The 19,575-nt window shown below is 40.0% G+C and overlaps 1 long non-coding RNA gene across 5 annotated transcripts in view; it reads right to left on the minus strand.

The window, feature by feature from the left end:
• LOC134509028 (uncharacterized) overlaps positions 1–19,575 on the minus strand; it is a 102,603-nt gene that overhangs the window by 53,706 nt on the left and 29,322 nt on the right. For 3 of the 5 annotated variants that reach the window (XR_010069224.1, XR_010069222.1, XR_010069223.1), the window contains exon 2: positions 5,739–5,823. This is a non-coding gene — a long non-coding RNA (uncharacterized LOC134509028). Of the gene's footprint in view, positions 1–5,167; positions 5,254–5,738; positions 5,824–19,575 lie in introns of all 5 variants that reach the window. The other 2 variants (XR_010069221.1, XR_010069220.1) reach the window with 1 other exon arrangement.

The following is a 19,575-nucleotide window of genomic DNA, read 5'->3' on the forward strand; positions in this document are numbered from 1 at the left end:
CTCTGAATATAAATTGATACAGGGTGCTTTAATCACAGACAATAAAAAACCCCTCAAGCCCCTCAAAGTCTGTAGTCCCTTCATAGCTTAGAAAGTGAATCCAGATGTCAGCTGTTCTATGGGCTGCAGAGAACAATTAATTGCAGGATTACTCGGTGGTCTATAAATTAGTTTCTTGGCTAAGAAGGGTCTGGCTTTGGCTGGCCTGGAATTGAGTTTTTATCTCCCTAGGAGAGCAGGCTTTCTTCCAGCCTCAGGCACGCTCTATGGTAGACATAAAACTCACAGAAAAAGTACATACTGTGGGTCAGCCAGGTTTCTACTGAATAGCTCAGTTGGTAGGGAGGGACCCAAGAGCTGTACCCTTACGGAGTAGGAAAGTCCTCAAAATAGAGAGCTTGCAGTTGTGTTTTAATTTCCTTGTGTCTTTTTGTTCCACATTAGAGGAAAGGGTTGGGTTTTTTTTAAGATTTTAGGTCGTAATTGAAATATGTGCATTCTTGTGATATATATACTTCTTCTAGATCTTGCTATAGATACTGCTAGGTATACTTGCATACATGTTTGATAAAGGATCTACGGAAGTGTTTTGAGCCTGAGAAGTTTAAGTATCATACTACAGAAATGGCAGGAAGCTTGTATTGTGTGGTGTGTGATTTTTTTAAACAGCTATCTTATATGAAATGACCCAAAAGCTATTTTTTTCAAGAAGAATTTGTCCTGATGGGAGTAGTACGCTTAATTTACCGATGTGGCCAAAAGCCATCTAATATGGTAACAAGCATCTGCCACTAGAAGCTGTCACACAAATTAAGAGAGATGGTGGTATAGCTTTACAGAGAAACACCTGAAAAAGAGGATTAGCATTTCTTTAACAAAAATTGGATTCTTTAAGTAGTTTTTTATTTATGGCATGTAGTCCATTAAACAGATCTAGCCCATGAAACGATGCCATCCAGCCTGTGTCACTTATGCCTGGAGGAGATGAGAAATGGCTTTTAAAGCTGTGAAGCTGAACCCCACAGCTTTTTCTGCCAACCACAGCCCAAAGGAGAGATGGACTTGTTCCCACAGCCATCGGCGCAGGGAGATATGGGGAGCTGTGCTTTTCCAGCCCCTTGCTCCCCTCCTTTCCTTTTTCCTATTTGTTGTGGTTTGGGCTGGGCTGGCCACCAAAACACATGACAGATGCTCTCTTTAGCCTGTCTCCCCTCAGAGAAGGGAGAGCATCTCCCTTCAGAGGAAAGGAGAGACAATGAGAGAAATAGAGAACTTACGGGTTGAAAAAGAAACTCAACTACTTAAATGAAATATCAATAATAAAATAATAAAAAGAAAGGACAGTAATACAAAAAAAAAATACATACATACTACATATACAAAATTGTATTGAGGTCCCAGGATGACGATCATGTCACCAGCAGGCACTGGGAAAGTCCCACACTGGGCTCAGTAACACATGGGAACTGGATTCCAGACCTGGATTCCGGAATGCACAGATTGGGATCAAAGGCAGAGGAACAGAGCAAGTCCTCCTCAGACACTGGCCGTTGAAGAAAGAGGCTGACCCTTTGAAGTCTCACCTTTTACGCTGAGCACGGTGCAGATGGGATGGAATATCCCATTGGTCAGTTTTGGGTCACCTGTCCTGTCCGCTCCTCCCTGCAGGTGGGACCCCTCTACACTATTCTGCTTCTGACCCTCCAACAGAGCAAATAACGAAATTAGTTGACCTTGGTTGTTATAGCAGTAAGTATGAGCACAAGCCTGTCTGCAAACCATTCCTTGGTATCAACTGTAAACATCAGGCCCTATCGCTCTGGGAGCAGACACTGTCTGAAAAATATGCTGTTAGTTCCAGAGAGTGCAGTCAGTTAGAAGAGACTTAACTGAAAATTAAAATTACTGAAAAGAAAATTGGTTCTGCTTTACCTCAAACCAGGACACTATTTCTTGATGTCTGCTAGCGATGAAGTAGGAGGACCTTCATGAGGGAAAAAGATGGGAAGCGGGGAGTTGCTTCAAAGCATGGAGGAAAGGACGAGCTGCGTCCCCTGGGAGAGGGCGCCGAGGGTGGATGGGGTAAGACAGGCTGATGTTGCTGAACTAACACCAGCACCACAGCAGCTAAGTGCAAATACTAAGCTTTAATCTTTCCAAAATCCAGATTTACTTTTCACAACTACCGCAAAGATTGGACCATATGGTCATATTTTTACTAGTCACACATAATAAACCCTACAGTACTATGTACAGTGTGTGAGACTTGATTTGCTGGAGTACATTTTTAAAGCACACGGAGCCATGTGTGGTAAGATAGGTTTCTACAGATTTATCTAACCTGATTCTTCCCACTGGTTCAGTGTAGTATATTTAGTCAGGAAAATCTATTTCTCACAAATAATTCTCAAACAGCATATTTATGAGATACTTTACTCAGAAGCGAGAGCCAGAACACAAGTGGCTACCAATGAGTGCAGAGTATCGTCTTTAAAAGAAAGAAGACCATTAAGTAAATACTTTGTGCACTATATTTTAATGTTAACATTCCTAGTTTCCTTTCTGGTTCATACACAGTAGTTAAGAAAATATGACTGCTGGTAGACCTTTGCCAGGACATAATACCTGACTTTGCCAGACTTGTTCAAACTGAATCTTAACTTTGATTTCAAATCTGCAGTAATATATGACTCAACAGCAGCAGAATTTAACTCAATTTATTTAACAGCAAATTAAATTGTCCTACTGATGACTCTATCATTAAATGCTAAAAAGCAAACCCTTCAAATTGTATGATGAACTGATAAAGCGAAAGTATGAGGTACAGCCATAAAGGTAAAAAAAAGGAAAAAAAAAACCTGTGCTTTGGGTTTGGTGTTTTGTTTTTTTTTTTTTTTTTTTTTTTAGTTAGGCACATATGTCTCTCATCTATTCATAACTATTGATCACAGGATTTGGATCTGATCCCAGTCACAAACCAGTGGATACAACCCACACATGGTGGATACCTAGTTTGTGGTAGCCTAACATCACTGAACAAGTTGCCTGATTGAGAAAAGTATTACAGCATCTTGGTATTAAACTGATAGATACATTTATTGCATTACTGACATTTCCAGTGTAGGCAAGTCCTTCCCTGAACTTAAAAAGGCTGTTCAAAAGGAAAAGCCCTGTATTCCTGTAAGTTTTTTCCAAACTGTGGAGGAACCATCATTTTTATTTCCATACTCTTTTCTCAGGCTCTCACAGCACCACAAAAGGTTTCCGTACTCCGTATGTTGTATTCCACAGCAGGCAATTAGTAGAACTTTATTTAAAAGACAGAGAGCTGTGCTGACCTAGCAGCTGGGTAAGTGTTAATAGCTAAAGAAATTACAGTTACTGGAATATTTTACAGCAGTTATTTTACAAACATCTCTGCTACCTTTGGCCAGATATTAATTTTTTTTCCAGCATATTCAGCAGAACTACCAGCACTGTCAAAATCTATTTAAAGCTGTGCCTCATGTGTTATCTTCCATTGGGACTGTAAATGTCAATGAGGCCCAAATTACTCTCGCCACATCTATGGGTCACTTTCAGTATCCCAGATTTGAAATAACAAGGCATCTGTTTAATTTTTAAGGAAAGAATGCGACACATTCATTTAGGGTAAACAAAAACCTCATTCAGAGTAGAACACTTTATTAATCACAGCCTAGAAAATGTGCAGATGAACGTTTCCCACTGTCCATAATGCATTAACGTCTCAATTGCACAGAAGAGCTCAGCAGTAAACTTGCCTCCAGATGACTGAGTCTGGGGCCGGTATTGCCAAACATGTACTAAAAGGCAAATACACGAAGGCTAAGCCATTAATTGATCTACATGGGGACAGCTATCACATTTCCAGTTCTCATTCTAAAACTAACTTGGCATAGGTAAAATAAATTACAGACATGTCATTTTCAAGATATGTGGTCAGCATACTCTCCCCTCCCCTATGATCACGTTGTCATTGGATTAAATTAGTTGCTCTTCCCTGTGCCAAAATGTTCTCTGTCTCTAGTTAGTGGAAAATACCAAGCGAGAAAGCACCAAAGAAATGATTTTTACCACCCGGCGACCCACTATCAATTTCCAAGCCCAGGGTCACACTTAAACGTGAAGGGTTTGAACTCTCCCCTGGAAACACAGCGTCAGTATCACATCAAATACGACAGGCGCTGCACGAGTAATAGCATTTTGTAAGGATCGAGATGCTTTAGTCCCTTCTGGAAGTTAAGAATTATTAGCCTTCATTCAGAAATAGGAAACTGAAACAAGGAGGGTGTTATGGAGGGCGTGAGAAGCCCTGAGCGAGCCTGTTGTGGAGCCCAGAAGCGAGGCCAGACCCCACATCCCAGCTGTGGGTGCCCGGTGCTGGGCACGATTCACGTACCGCTGCTCCCAGAGGAATCGGGAATGGGCAGCTTAGCCGGGGATCGACTGGCTCGCTGGGCATGGAAAGCCAGGGAAACAGAGCACAGAAGCAGCCTTCTGTATGGTTGTGTTGCCATGCTTCAGCTATAAAAGCCGAAGTCATTTACAAATTGTTTTTCAGGTGTGATTAGCTCTGCATGAGAGGGCACAGTAACCACAACAAAGGCAGCTGTGGTTGAGGAGGTCCCTAATGACTAAGTTACACCTACTTTAAAAGCATTTTTACAAGTATCTTTTCACTATTCTGACCTTCTTATTTTCTTAGTGGAACTGGTATATCCTTAGACAAGTCTCCCAAGCACAGATCCATGGTGCAATGAATGCATCTAGAGTTCTGCCATCTGGTTTCAGAAACATTTAAAACATGGACATAGGGTGGCAAGCTTCACCTATTCTTACTGCAAACAAAGAAAAAAGTCTCTAGATTTTCTCTTCTATTTAGCGACATTAGATCTGTGTACACTAAAACAGGAATAGCCAGTTAAGTCTCACAAAATTGCTACAGTACGCAGATAGCAGCTGTAAAGTCTCATGCAGCCACCTAACACCAGACAGCAGCTTTCCAGTTCCACGGCACGGGCAATCCTAGGTCCGAATCCCTTACACCACAGTGTATTTCTGTGATGTTTGATTCACATTTACCCCACTGTAATTTGGTTAAGCTTTTGGAAAAACACTCCAGATATGAATTAGACCCAATACGTACATTCAAAGTAGATGTCATTTAAGTGTCATTTACAACAGGATTTGTTGTCTACGACGTTCTGATATGCATTTTCATGTTCCCTCTCCCTGGAAAAACACAGATTTTTCTTCTCCATTTGTTTTGATATTGTGCATTTAAGAAGTCAGGCAATTAATACTTTAAATAATATTATAAATGAGAAATGGCTCATTAAAATACAGTATAATAACTTTCTCTGACAAGGAAAAATAGCTTTTAAGCACTTCTACCAGTTACCAAACCCCGGGTCTCAAATGCTGGCTACTAGATTGATAGAAATGGGCTTGAAGCCACCAATTTACAGCCTTAAGACTTAATTTGACAGCCTTAATTCAAATATCTCTATTGTTTGGGGTAATAAAATATGACAATTTGATCCCGATCAGAATTCTGTATACTGCATATATAGTTTGTGGTAGGATACTACTGTGGGAACGGATCATGGGATCTGTGAGGATTATCTGCAGAGCGCTACAGGATACTATTGATTGCTCTGCTTAGCCAACATTCAGAATAAAGTCACTTGCAAGTAAGATAAAAGTTATCACACTACCTCAAATGTCAGCAGGGGATGGATGAAGCTTCACGCCTCCCTCAGCTCAACTGCAAATCGCGACCTTCTCCAGCCATCCCAGCACCTACACAAAATCAGGGGAAATAGAGACAAGAGATGAGTTCTGGAACAGCAAAGGTCATCGGTGGCGGAAAGGCGGCATAACAAAATCTGAACGGGCGTCCTGGCACTGTTGCCCCTCGGGGACGGGCACCTCGGGAAAGGCCACCAGCCAGGCATTCTGCACAACAGCCCTGAGCAGAGCACCTGGGCTTCTCACTCAAGCAGTGGTGTTGCCTGAAACCCCTTGTTTCCTTGCCAAGCTGCAGGATCCCACGCTAACCTTGACCTTAAAGTGCACGAACACAGATTTAAAAGGCAGAGAGAAGCCAGGGTGACTGATCAAGACTTGTTTTCAGTGTACATCCATGGTGGAAATCAGCTGAACTGGAAGTAAACTGAATCACCAAGAAGAAGTTGTGGACGTGTAGTATCTTACTACTACTGCTTCAGACAATAAATCCCAGTGCAGTAACTTATGAAGTTTTACAAGTAAATTTAAGAAAGTAATATTTCCTTTTTCTCTAAAAGGACAGTGTGTAAGTCTCAGGAAGATAGCATGCTGTTAAAAAAAAAGATGTACGTCATTTGTTATGTTCAGAATTCCTAAGCATATTATCACTCCCATGATATCTGGCACAGCAGTAGCATCTAAAACAATTTTGAGTTGGTAGTACTTCTATATTTAAACAAAAATAACATTAATTCAACATGGAAGGTTACTTCTTCCCAAGGATGCGCGTCAGCTTTTTAAAGTGTTTTAAAAAGTCAGCCCTGGTGCCCACATTAATTGCATAATTCATAGCAATTTGGTTTCTAGCGGGTGGGACTATGAAAAAAAGACCCAATATCACAGTATCAGGCTCTTAAATAACCATGAAGAGAAAGCAGTCTGAAAAAAACCCACAAATAACCCACAAATTGAAGAAATGCTGTATACATTCAGACCAAATGCCTAGGGCGGCGCTGCCCTAGCCTTACGAAGGAGAAAGTAATATTTTAAAAGAGAGTTTTCCTAGACTACTAGCACTGGCTTAAGAACAAGCAGCACGAATCTTGATTTGTATTCAAAGAATTTTCTTCTTTTTATGGGTATCATTTTAATGTATGCATAGAGCCCTAAAAAGGGGCAAAATGTGACTGTGAGTTAAAATTTCATCATATTTCTCAGGAATCCTTTTCAGTGTGGTGTATAAAAGGCTAAGTGTCACCTCTGCATTTATATTAAAAAAAAAAAAAAAGAAAACAACACACACGCACCCTCTACCAAAAGAGAAAATCATTGACAAGAAGAGAGGAAAAAATTAATCAGACATTTGAAAATAATAGAAGGCATTTTCCATGCAAAAGCAAGAATAATGTGCAACAGGAATCAAGGTTAAAATAAATCACCATATGTGTGGTTAGCTGAAGGAAAACCTGTAAGCAGGGTTCTCTCCTGGTTCACATCATGAAACAAGAGGACTAGACAGGTCCCTACAGGGTAAGTCTTTACCTCATCCACCCCGTAATATGCACAGCCAAGTTCTAATATCCTACTGTCCAGAAAGAGCCTGTTCACATTTATCAGGCTGAGAATCTAACTGATTGTGTGTCCCATTTGTATATAATATAAATGTCTTACATTGATTTAATTGTTGGTTTTCAAAAGAACTCTTAATTGCAGAGGGAGCAATTGACCGATGACCCACAACTCTCTCTTCCAAAAATTAAAGGGACAGCTTAGACTGAAGCGAACTACCAAGGACTACTGACAAATTCCTGTTTCAAAACACTGGGTAGTGTATTAGCAAGTGGAAATGATCTCCATCGGATAAAGTCAGAATCCTACTACAATAGGACAGGGGAAATTATTCCAGTAGTCTTTCCAAAATATTTCGAAATCCTGCTCAACAGCAGAAAAGCTCTCTTAGCTATTTTATGGGTGACAAAAGGGAAATGTCCTAACTTCTGATTACCTAATTGTACTCAGAACATTTTGTTTCACTCTTGGTAGCAAGTGGTGATAGCACAAAGGCTGCATGCAGTGACACTGTTTATTTGCAATATTGCAGTTTAGAACAAGCCTTACAAGTATGAAGACAGTTGTATTTGCACTTGGCTCTGACACTTCATTATGTGCGAAAAAGAGGCAGTGCTGCACATAAGGTAACAAGATGAAAGTTTAAATGGCAAGCAGCCACCTTTTCAATGATTCTTGGAAAAACTGCAACTTCAGCAAAAGGAAAACGGACTCATGTGAATCAAGTGAAGCTTTTTCAGAGACTTATATTTTCTCAGAAATGCTTTTGATTATTCCGACCCACATGGCAAACGAAATGCTTGCAGCACTGAGTTGAGACAGGGCCCACCCTGGACTAACTTGCTTCATGAACTCAGGAACAGACTCAGAATCTTCGGTCTCTTGATTGTGATATAAGGATCTGCGCCCATTATATCTCCTCAGTACATCCTATGCTAACCTACCAATGACCTATTCTGTGACTCTGTATGTTTAGATACAGAACTGAAAAGTTGCTGGCAGCAGACAAAAAAGAGGAGGATATAAATGACATGCTTCAGAAGAAAGATGATAAACTACCGACACCCTGTGATTGCATGGGCCACCGAGGAAGGATGGTTATTTCCAAGCAGACACATGACCTGGATTCACAAGTCCTAACGGATTGTTGAGAAGTCCTGCCCCTCCATTATGCTGGGTTACCAATAGATGTGTAAGAGGATCTCTGGCATGTGCGATATACTATTTCTAGAGTATTTGTGCTTTTAAGATTTGGCCTAAAGAATCCTGACTTTCTCTTTATTGTATTTCTCCTGTATTTTACTTCTATTTCCAGTTAAACAACTCCTCTACAGCTAAGCTCAAAGGAAGACAAAACATAATTTGCCTGAGTTTTATTCTTATTGCATCTGATATGTGTTTTATTTGTCTCTCCAGTTTGGATCAATTGTGATGTGTGGTATTTGCTGAGAGTCCCAAACAACCTCCTCCTGAATCAGTTGTGAAAACATTTGTCCTGAACAGAAAGAAAAATGGGCTCTTCACATGCATTTTTAAGATTTATTCAATCAAGTCGTTCCATCCATTTGATGGCAAGTTGACTACAAGTCAACAGTGTACCCTGGCTGCCCAAAGGGCCAACCATGCCCTGGGGTGCATCAAGCACAGCACAGCTAGCCAGTCGGAGGTGATTGTCCCACTCTACACTGCACTAGTGCGGCCCCACCTTGAGTTCTGTGTGCAGTTTTGGGTGCCTCAATGTAAGAAGGACATCAAACTATTTGAGTTTGTCCAGAGGAGGGTGACCAAGACAGTGAAAGGCCTCAAGGGCAAGACTTACAGGGAGCAGCTGAGGTCACTTTGCTTGTTCAGCTTGGAGAAGAGTAGGTCGAGGGTTGACCTCATGGCAGCCTGCACCTTCTTCATGGGGAGCTGCAGAGCAGGAGGGCAGCACCTCCACTCTCTGGGGACCAGTGACAGGACACGAAGGAATGGAATGAAGTTGTGCCAGGGGAAGTTCAGGCTAGACATTAGGAAAATGTTCCTCATAGAGAGAGCGGTCAGTCCCTGGAAGAGGCTCCCCAGGGAAGTGTTCACAGCCCCAAGCCTGTCAGAGTTCAAGGACCATATGCATGATGCTCTCAGTGATGTGGTTCAGTTTTAGGTGGTCCTGCGAGGAGTGGGGAGTTGGACTCTATGATCCTGATGGGTCCCTTCCAACTGGAGATATTCTATTGATTCTATCATCCTTCTTAGGTTCCAACTTCTTACCTTCAAACTCCACTGTTTCACATCCTCAGCTGAAATACAGCTTTGCAACTGTGAACTCACTCCTTAAATTCTCTCATCAACTTTTTTCCTCTGCACAGGAATTCCCTAAGTTCTTTCAAGAAAACACTAACAGAACTCATCAGAACCTTCCATCATCTTTCCCTTTTTCCTCTATTCAGATAGCTACGACTTTTAACCTGTTTTCCTCCTTTATCTATTCCACTTGCCTCACCAGCATACCCTGGACAAGGGGTCAAATTCCAGTTTCCACTCAGAGCCTTTTTTTCCCCTCTCAATCTCTTCATATCCTTAGGAGTCTAACAATAAATCTAGCCCTTCATGTTTTAAATAATTCACTGAACCACATTTCTGTTCTTACAGATTTGGCACTCTGCCTCTTTGACATAACAATAACCGGAACATTTTCTTAGCAGCACTATGCTGAGTAACAACTGATATTTGTTTTGGCACCCATAGTAGGGATGAAAGGTGAATTTATGTTTTCCCCTGCAGTATGCTTACAAGTATATCTGTGTACAGGATAGCTCAGGAGGTCTGCACTGCAGTACAAGGCCAAATATAGAAATTAATAAACCTCTCTGGGTTATAAAAGAATGCATGAGCATTGTAAAGGATGCAAACAGACAACAAGTCCAAACTTTTAAAGTGTCAATTTCACTTGACATACAAGATAGCTATTGAGGTATCCAGAAATTCAAGCTGTCTTCCATGACTGAAAAATGTCATATTCCCAGCTACAGTTAATTATCTGCTTGACCTGGAGGAATGTTATGAAGAACAGTTTAGCCAATGTTTATGTAAATTATTTTGAGAGCTGGGAAGCTGGAAATCCAGAACTCTACTAGCTGAAACTGTTGCTGACATATCAGTAACTTAAAAGGGAAAAGTTCTTGATAAATTAACAGGGAAATACCAAGTGTAAGCTGAGAATAAAGATGTATTACTGGATTATGGTAGCCAGTTCTCATGTCTGCACTTAAGAGACTAACAAACTTCAAAAGAGCAAGGACCTAAAAATGTTATTTGAGGTCTGGGGCATCTTTTTATAATTGAGATAATAGCCCCAGTTTATTTGAGAAAAATACGTAGTGGATTACTCAGTTGTACCAGATAATAACCTGTATGTGGAAGAAGCTATAAACACTAGGTTGCTCTTAAATGAAGTAGAAGAGATACTGAGGAATCAAGAATAGAAATAAGGAAAAAAAAATCTTTTACAAGGCTGAAATAAAGTGAAAACTAGAATCTACTAGAGGCTGAATCAAAAAAAAAAAATCTGCATCACTTCAACTTGCTTTTCAAGCACAACAAGTTATTGGGCACAAGTAACTGGTGACCTTTGCAACCGAACTACAGAAAATATGGCTGGGCAGAACTGTCAGACATCATCTGGCCACTCCCATTCTTCACAGCTAGATCAATTAATTCTTGCTTGACTCTCATCTCTGCCTACTGCATTTTTCTAAAGACCAACAAAGACCTGCAAAGATTTTGCAACCTCCCCAGGCAATCAATCCCAACGCATGACTACTCTTGCCACTAGGAAGGTTATTCTAACACGTACATGAAGTCTCTCTTGATGTAATTAAATTCCTGAGCTCCCCCCCACACACACCCTCCCCTCCATGAGAATGAAGAATAGGTTATTCCCTATTTTTCATAGTCTTTGCTGACTGTTTTTCATTGTCTTTTACCTGCCTGAAGACTGTTATACTTCCCTTCCTCTCTAGGTGATACAAAACCATTTTTAAAACTGAGTTTTCTAGATCATTGATCATTCTCATAGCTTTCCTCTGGACTCTCTCCAGTTAGCCTAAGTCTGAAATAGCAGTCTGTCTGAGGCTTTATCAAAGCTAAACTGAAAGGATTATCTTAGGTAGTTCTTTTTCAACTTTATACATCCTACTATATCTGTCTTTTTGTAAGAGGATGGCGTTGTTGACTCATGATTAGCTGGCTCCTTACGATTTTCTGCAAAAATGGAAAGCCTGGCTTTTGAATAAGATGATTCCCTTTCCTCTCACCATCTCCCACTCCTTTTTGATTAAACATTTCTAAATATGCAAATAAATCTTAAAAGGATATTGGAAAACAAAGCTGTTAACTGAAGACTAACGCTATTGCAATGAAAAAAACTGCTGTACAAGGAATTAGGACTGTAAGAAGGTAGGAGAAAATATTTTTACAAAAGGAGATAATAAAGTATCAAAAAAATCACCTATTGAATGCATGTTGACAAAATCATCACTGGTCTCAGAAAAACCATAACATATGGGATGATCTGGCAAACTGTTAACACAGAAGCATGCAAACAAAATTTACTGGATCAAGAAAGCTCATGACTAACCAGTACAGTGGGTGAACAGTTTAGTGATTTAAAGCACAGAGTTTAAAATTCAGAGATACAAATTTTATTTTAGGCTAACTGGTGCCTTAGTATGTAACCTGTGCAAAGTTAAAACCTCCATGGCTCTCATTTCCTCACCACTTTTGGAAATGGTGTAATCTACACCTTAGAACAGTGCTCTCGAGGACAAAGGAGGGAGATTTAGGGGATAGCAGCAAATTTACCTAATCTTTGAGCTGAATTTGGAGATTAAGCGTGGCAGCTGCAATCCTACTCATCATTAAAAATCTTCATTTTTAAATGACTGGCTTTACAATTTCCACAAATGGCTTACATTCAAACAAAGCATTACCTGTGAAGCTGGTAAGATGGTGGCCACTTTCTTCAACCTTCATTCAATAGCAAATCCAAAAAGCCCAGTTTGTTGTTATATGCCCAAACAGCTATTCCCTTTCCTGCTCACTGAATACTCCATCACTTTGTTTCCTCCAAAACATACACATTTATCATTGTATAGGTTCACTTTCAGTTTATCAGGGATCAGATGTCCCCAACACAAGAGGAAAATACAACTCTTCATGAGCACACAAAATTACATAGCAAAACAGACTGATCTCATCTCTCCATACTTTTGAAGTTAGACAGTTCTAAGCTTTCCAGTCCCAAACTGCACTCCCTCAGCCCTTTTGTGGAGTCAGGGAATCTGGACATCACTTGGCTATGCACGGCCGTGACTAAAACCTACACCTCTGAGCGTACAGCTCCAAGGTCAGCACGACTGGTGCTACCAACAAAGGTCACATGTGAATAGGTTAAGCATTAAAGAAAGGGATTTACAGACATTTGCTAGAAGGAAGATGCTGAAATCAGCCAGGAGTGAAAATTGCAGCTGGGAAGTGCATACACATGTAGGGCTAAAATGTGGCCCCCCCACCCAACTCTAGATCCCCAGCCATGGGCTATTCCTTGAGTTAAGCATGCAAGCCTCATCAGCTGTTCCTGCAACATGCTGAGATAATTGTGGCTTCAAATACTACTGGAATGTGAATGAATGTAATAATCACGTTAAAAATAAACATTTAATTAATATCAAATATTGATCTTATTTTTATTCATCAACAATCACTAACGTGGTCTCATATAAGAAGCAAAAATGGTCACTAAGATTTACATTTTAGATGTGGCTTATCTATTGCCTTCTGTTAGTTTTCTTGGATCAATTATTTGCAAGCTACATGTGCACTTTGTGTATTTTCATAATCTAAATGTATTTCTCTTCTGGCTCTCCTCCACAGTTTTGGATAACAAAGAGCCTTAATGTAGTAGAGAGCTCTCTGTTTAACAAAGCTGCTGGAGTCATACACACTATGACTTTTAATGGTGGCTTTTCAAACTCTATAAATTGCTTAAGAAGAAACATCTCTCGTTGATTTCAGTCTTTGTTTTCTTCACGCTTCCAAACATTCCTAGTTTCTAAAACCTGAATCTGGAGAATGACCATACAAGAAAAAAGCTACCAGATCAGAAAAGACCCAATCTTTTAAAGTTCTCATCTGAAGGCACTCAGCATTTTCTGTCAGAGTCAAATATTTCATCTGGGGAGATCTCAAATCCAGCTCCTTATCTCAGTGAAGATCATACATGGCATCACTGGCCTATAACACCCATGGAAACGGAGACCCAGAAGAGATTTCCCATGTCACAAATTTTGGCCCCTATACAGCAATGACACTATATAGTTGCTTTCATATTTTTCTTCATTTCTATTTTAAAAGCAGTCCCTGTTTATTTTTGGCTAATACATCAATAAAAAAAGGAACACAGCTCCAGAATACCTCCCTGCAAGTCGATCACAGTGAGGCCCCTGGGGAATCCAAGCATTTCACCCATACCCCTCCATCCATCTTCCCTAAGAATGCATAGGCTTGCATACATGTATGCATTTAAATTATAGCTTTTATGCATATAATACGTGTTTGTATCACACATGTGTTTCATGCTGCTCTTGTCACTTATTTTCTCTTAAGTTCTGCTTATGATTTTAATGTATATTTTGCATCCACACTGCCTCTTTAGCTTGAAGCCTGTTTGATACACCTCAGGAAAGGTGCAAGACAACGTGCTGCCCATCTCATGCAAAACAGAATCCAACTATACGAGCATCAGTACCAAAAATTAAGGTTTATTTACATATGGCTAACTAGAGAACAGAAAGTATCTGTGTCAGGAGTTTTTTCTGGGGGGTGGGGTGGTCAAAATTAACACAGGAGTGGGGTGGAGAATTCCTCCGGAGTGTGTTTTCCCTGAGGTGCCAAGTGTATCTTGTGCAATTCACATTTTCAGCCAATTATTTCTCTGCTGATTTAGGCTTGTTTTCTCTTCTAAAAATATTAAATCAACGATCTTAAATCAGATGCAGGAATTCAGAGAGGCCTATTTTCAGGGGCTGGCAGGAGCGCCACTGATGGCAAGATTCAGACAGCTCCCAGCCTGTAGCCAATAAGAGACAATATTAGGAATACAGATGTACTTACGTATTTACATATATACACTTATGTAATATAACATATAAGTAGTTCTCAGCAATTCTCTCATGTTTGGTTATACGGTACATGACAGAAATGCCGACTAATTGTGAAGGAGAATCAGATAAACTCACTTAACACTTTAAATGAACAGAAATGGAGAGTGCTTCCTCTACCCTCTCCGTATGCAGATATGACAAGGCATCCCTGAAGACATCACCACACGCCAAATCAGATAATCTCTAATAACTTCCTTATGAAACACTTATAATGTGATGGTAAATGACATCATTAAAAAATGAAGGGATCTGCAGTTTTCTTGCATTTCGAAGGTACATTTACCAATGTGTTTGTAAATTTAATTGCCTTGGTACAAAACAGAGCTGCAAGTTATCAATGCCTCTCAACTATTTACAACAGGAAAAAAACCTAAAGCAAAGCAATTTGGGTTTTTCATTTCTCTTTAACCTCAGATCATTTCAGAAGTTTTCAGTTTAATGGACTAATTGATGCTGACAGTAACTGAGTGGGAGATGTTACAGAGAATGCTCCTGGGCATAATTACTGTCTCCCCACAGAAAGCATGTGCATTTATACAGATGCGATTTAAGATTCATTGTTCTTCCGCTTAATGCTAAGTTTAATGCAGAGTTCATTTGTACTTCATCCATTCTTGTAAGCCTTTCCTCTGAATTCTCCTTTTTAATTATTGAATCATTAATTTAATGAAGCTTTAATTTATCTTGTCAGTGTGTAAGAATCTAGACTAAGGGATCAAGGGTTTCATTTTGTTGTTACGTGTGAGTCTTTGAAAAGATTACTGACAAGTAGTTATTTCTGTAAGCAGTTCTGTACTGGGCATAAAGAAAAATAAAGTAAATTTTCTGGAAGAAAAAAGGCTGAATGTGATTTTAAAAAATTAAATACCAAACTCAGAATGAAAACAAGTCATCTATACGGATAAACAAAAAAAAATGTTATACTGAAAAGAAACATTGCTTTAAAAAAAAAAAAAGCATATTTCAAACAAATTTCAATTCAACTTCTTCTCCATAACTCTGGTGCATGCTACCTTGCCTTGCCAAAAATACTGAATCAGAACAGTGGACAGCAGTTAAATTGCCAGGGGAGCACAAATTATACAATTGATCACTCTCAGCCTGAAAACTCACAACAATGGTTATAAAGATAAGAGAAGTATCATTTCAGCATTTGGTCACAGATCTGAAAAAAAAATGTAGATAAACTAACATTCCTGTAATCTGTATAGTGCTTTGTTTCCTTCTAAAGTAGCACTAAGTCCTCAGACCACGTGTTGCTATCAGAACATTTTGATAATTCTATGACTGGTAACTTTTGACCAATCAATGATTTGACCCTTTTATGAAATACATCTTACTTTGGTAGCTGATTACTCAGAGATCTAAAAAAAGAAAGAAACTCTCTCCAGCGACTTGGGTTGCAATTGTGGTGTGAGGGGCTGAGAGTGCTTCTCACTGCAGTGAGTGCTTTTCTCCAAACAAGCTCATGAATTTTGTATGAAAATTATCACATAACATCAGACCCAAATACCAAAGCAAGCTGCAGTTACTGTGCCACAAATCTGTTGTTTCTGAGTATTTGCCTGCTATACAGAGCCCAGCAGTGATGGAATCAGCTACACCTATGCACCTGTGAACACCAGTTCATGGAATATTGAAGCAGAATGAGATTTTTCCTGTGGCAGTTTTTCCTGCCACAAGCAATCCACGCCTGTAACCACGGCTGAAACGAGGACCACCAGGAGAAACCAGAAGAGTTTCACCCCACCAAAGAACTGAACTCCTCTGATAATTTACATAGGCCAGCAATTTTCAAGCACCAGGCTAACCGCACGTCCTCTTTTTTCCTAAGCATACCACAGACACTCTCCTTCAGTACGTCTCAGCTGCCACAAGGACGATAGGATATGTCAAGATTGGCAAGTACAGTTAAATGTCATGCCCCTCAGGCTTGTCTTTCAAAAGGAGTTCATACTCTTGATGAATGGCTCCTAAGCATCTTTCAGCTGCTGGATGAATAGGACTTGGAGGGGAGGGACCTATCACATTTCCAAGAACTACACCTGTCAATAGGAAAGCAGTGCATGAATACAGACATACTTGAATTAGCACGGATGGATTCAGCTGTGACAGTGCAAGAGAGAGCTCAAATGACAATCACTATGCTTTACAAAGATCAAAAGCGGAGGTCTAAAACAGGCCAGAAAGAGGCTGGAATGAAACATGTGGAGAGAAATTATGAGATTAATAAAACATTATTCACTATGCACATTTAGTTCAAAGGGACAAGGGTGACTGCACAGGCAGGGCCAGAGGGAGGACAAGAACAGCCTGGTAGGGTAGAAATGTTGGTGAGAAGGCTGGATGTCACGTACCAACATCTGCACATCCCATTCACCCTGAGCCAGCAGAAAGTCTATGGCAAGAATTTCAAAATAACCAAGATCCAAAACACAGCAACAAAAATCTGCAGGACGGCACAGTCTGTACCAATGAACAGTCCGTCTCCAGGCCTACCCACAGGCCGTCTCCCCCTGCTGTGGCAATGACTCAAGGATAGCATCATTCAGACAGAACGGGTGGTGCTGCTCTGCCAAAAAGTACGGACACCTCCTTTGCGAGGCCAGCCCACAAGAGGCCCAGCTTCTTTTCTAGATATCCAAAAAGTGCTCCAGATCATTAGGCAGAGCACTGAACAAACTTGGTGCTCACTTTATGTCCCAATGTTTGAGCTGTTCTAAGGGAGAGCCCAGGAAAGAAAAGGTAATTAATTATGGGCCGCGTCAATCTTCTGCTTACCAACAGATCTCCAAGCAGCACAGATAAAAGGCACTAGAGAACTGCCTAACAGCTTCTCCAGACGGGCAACCATCCCAATGTGGCCACGAGGCCACCAGCCAGAAGAATTCATCTAAGACTTTTCCCATTTGCTTTCTTTTATTTTTGAGGGAGGAGAAAGAAATGGATTAATGCTGAAACAATCTGAAGATTTCTCTAAAGTATTAAGTGGATGCAAATATTTTTCTAGTCTAACTCCTTCATCTCCTTCCTCATGCTCTCTGTACTATTACTCCTCTCTTCCTTTCCTTTGGGCTTTCTTCTGACCTTCCACTACCTTCTGCGTCTCCTTTATGGTGTGCTCAGTATTTCTCATACAAAATCCTCTGCCCCCTCAGCCCAGAACTATCATGAGACTTTCCAGAATTTCCACCTCAAACTCATCAAACACAGTGCTTTCACTTGCTGAAGGTCTCATCCTGCAGTTTGGGTCCTTGACTCTGAAGGACAGATCTTCCACACCTCAACGAAGTTTCTCAAGATCTGTTTTTGGACAAAACTCAGAATGTGGATTCCACCCTCAGTCTCCTTTGCTCAGTCTTCTGACTGCACTCCTGAAATCTTGTTTTCTGTGACTTCCATGGAGCTTCTCACTTCTCCACAGTGATCTCACAGTGATCCCTCCTTACCCCTTATCTTTTGGAAATATGGTCCAGAAACACCAGATTATATTTAAAATTTTATCTAAATCTAATTGTAAAAGGTTAAAGGAGAGAGTGGAAGAAAACATTTAAAGGCCAAAGAAAATTTAAATTAATCACACAGGCCCCTTTTTTTAAGTGTTTCTAGCAAATCAGAATTATTTTTAAAAGAAAATTCTTGCCAGAAAATGAATTACTTGAAGAGCTCTTGAAGCTACACAGAGCAGAAATTGGTTGAGTTAGAGTTCATAAGCCACTGATCTAATTTTTAGCAAAAGATTTGATATGGCTCAAGCAGGTATGTAATTTTTTTTTATTACCATGTCAACACAAAAGAATGCCAAGGCAAATTTGGTTGGCATCATATTAGAGACATTATCAATTTGAAAAGTCTCCACCTGAAATAAAGAGTTCTTTATTGAAAGTTACTTTGTTACTTTTATTAGATGCCAAAATAGCAGTAAGTCAGGGCAGTCGGAATGGATTTCACCACCACTGCTTACACTTTGATTAAACACAAGAAACTAAGCTTTTAAATGCCTTCTCCACACTAAGAACAAAATCACACTGGCTTCTGATTAATTACAACATATCAGTTACTGTACTGTTTACTGAACTGAGTTACAGCTTCTTCGTAAGCTAGTTCCAGATACGCATTTATGAATATAAAAATGCAATTGCCTTGTTTTCACAATAATTTGGTTTTACTCTAAGAATGACTACTGTATTTTTGCTTCTGAAATGAACGTGTACTTAGGCAAATGTAAATTTCTGGAAAGTACCATTTTAATATGGATTTTCTTTTTCAAAATCTTTAATCTTTTTCTTTCAAGAAAATACGAGTGGGTACAGAGCGAGTGAGTCAGTGAAGTGTGGTAGGCAAAAACAAGGCAGTAGGAACCTGAGAACATTTCACATATTTCTGACAGATGTAGACACCGGCATCTCAGAAAGCCCGACTCTCACGCATACACATCATGGCCATATGATGTGCTCGAGTAGTACACATGTCACAGGACAGATCAGGGCAAAGTTAAAAAGTAGGAGTGTCTTGTAACTGGCAAGAGACACTAACCCAAATACCATTTGCTTCAGCTGCAGGAATAGTGGTTTTGATATTACTCACATAAGCTTCCCTCATTTTTAGATAGGGAAAACAATGTAGTAGGGTTATATGTTGAGACAGCAATGCAGTCACTTACCAAATAAATTCTTCCTTTTTCTTAGCTTGGAAGTCATTAATCATTAACTGATTATCTTCTGGTGCCATTTTGTTAAACACCCCAGGAAGAAATGAGCCCCAAAAAGCAGTGTGAACCCCCGAAGTCACTGTATGGCAAGCGCAGAGCATCTACAACAGGGACAGGGCTTCCAGGGAAGAGCCTGCACCTTAGTCCTACGGGTAACAACAACATGGATAACGTCCGAAAACATAAAATGGAAAATTTGAAAACGGAAGGTATTACAACTTCATTTTTAAATTAACACTTATTTCTCTCTACACACTGCTTAAAGTCTTTAGAGTGTGACATTTTCCCCTCCTGATTCTCCGAAGTGTTTATACAGGTAGCTCCGGGGTCCTGTTCTGCCCA

This window comes from Chroicocephalus ridibundus, chromosome Z (genome assembly GCF_963924245.1).
Source record: "Chroicocephalus ridibundus chromosome Z, bChrRid1.1, whole genome shotgun sequence".
NCBI classification, from domain to species: Eukaryota; Metazoa; Chordata; class Aves; order Charadriiformes; family Laridae; genus Chroicocephalus; species Chroicocephalus ridibundus.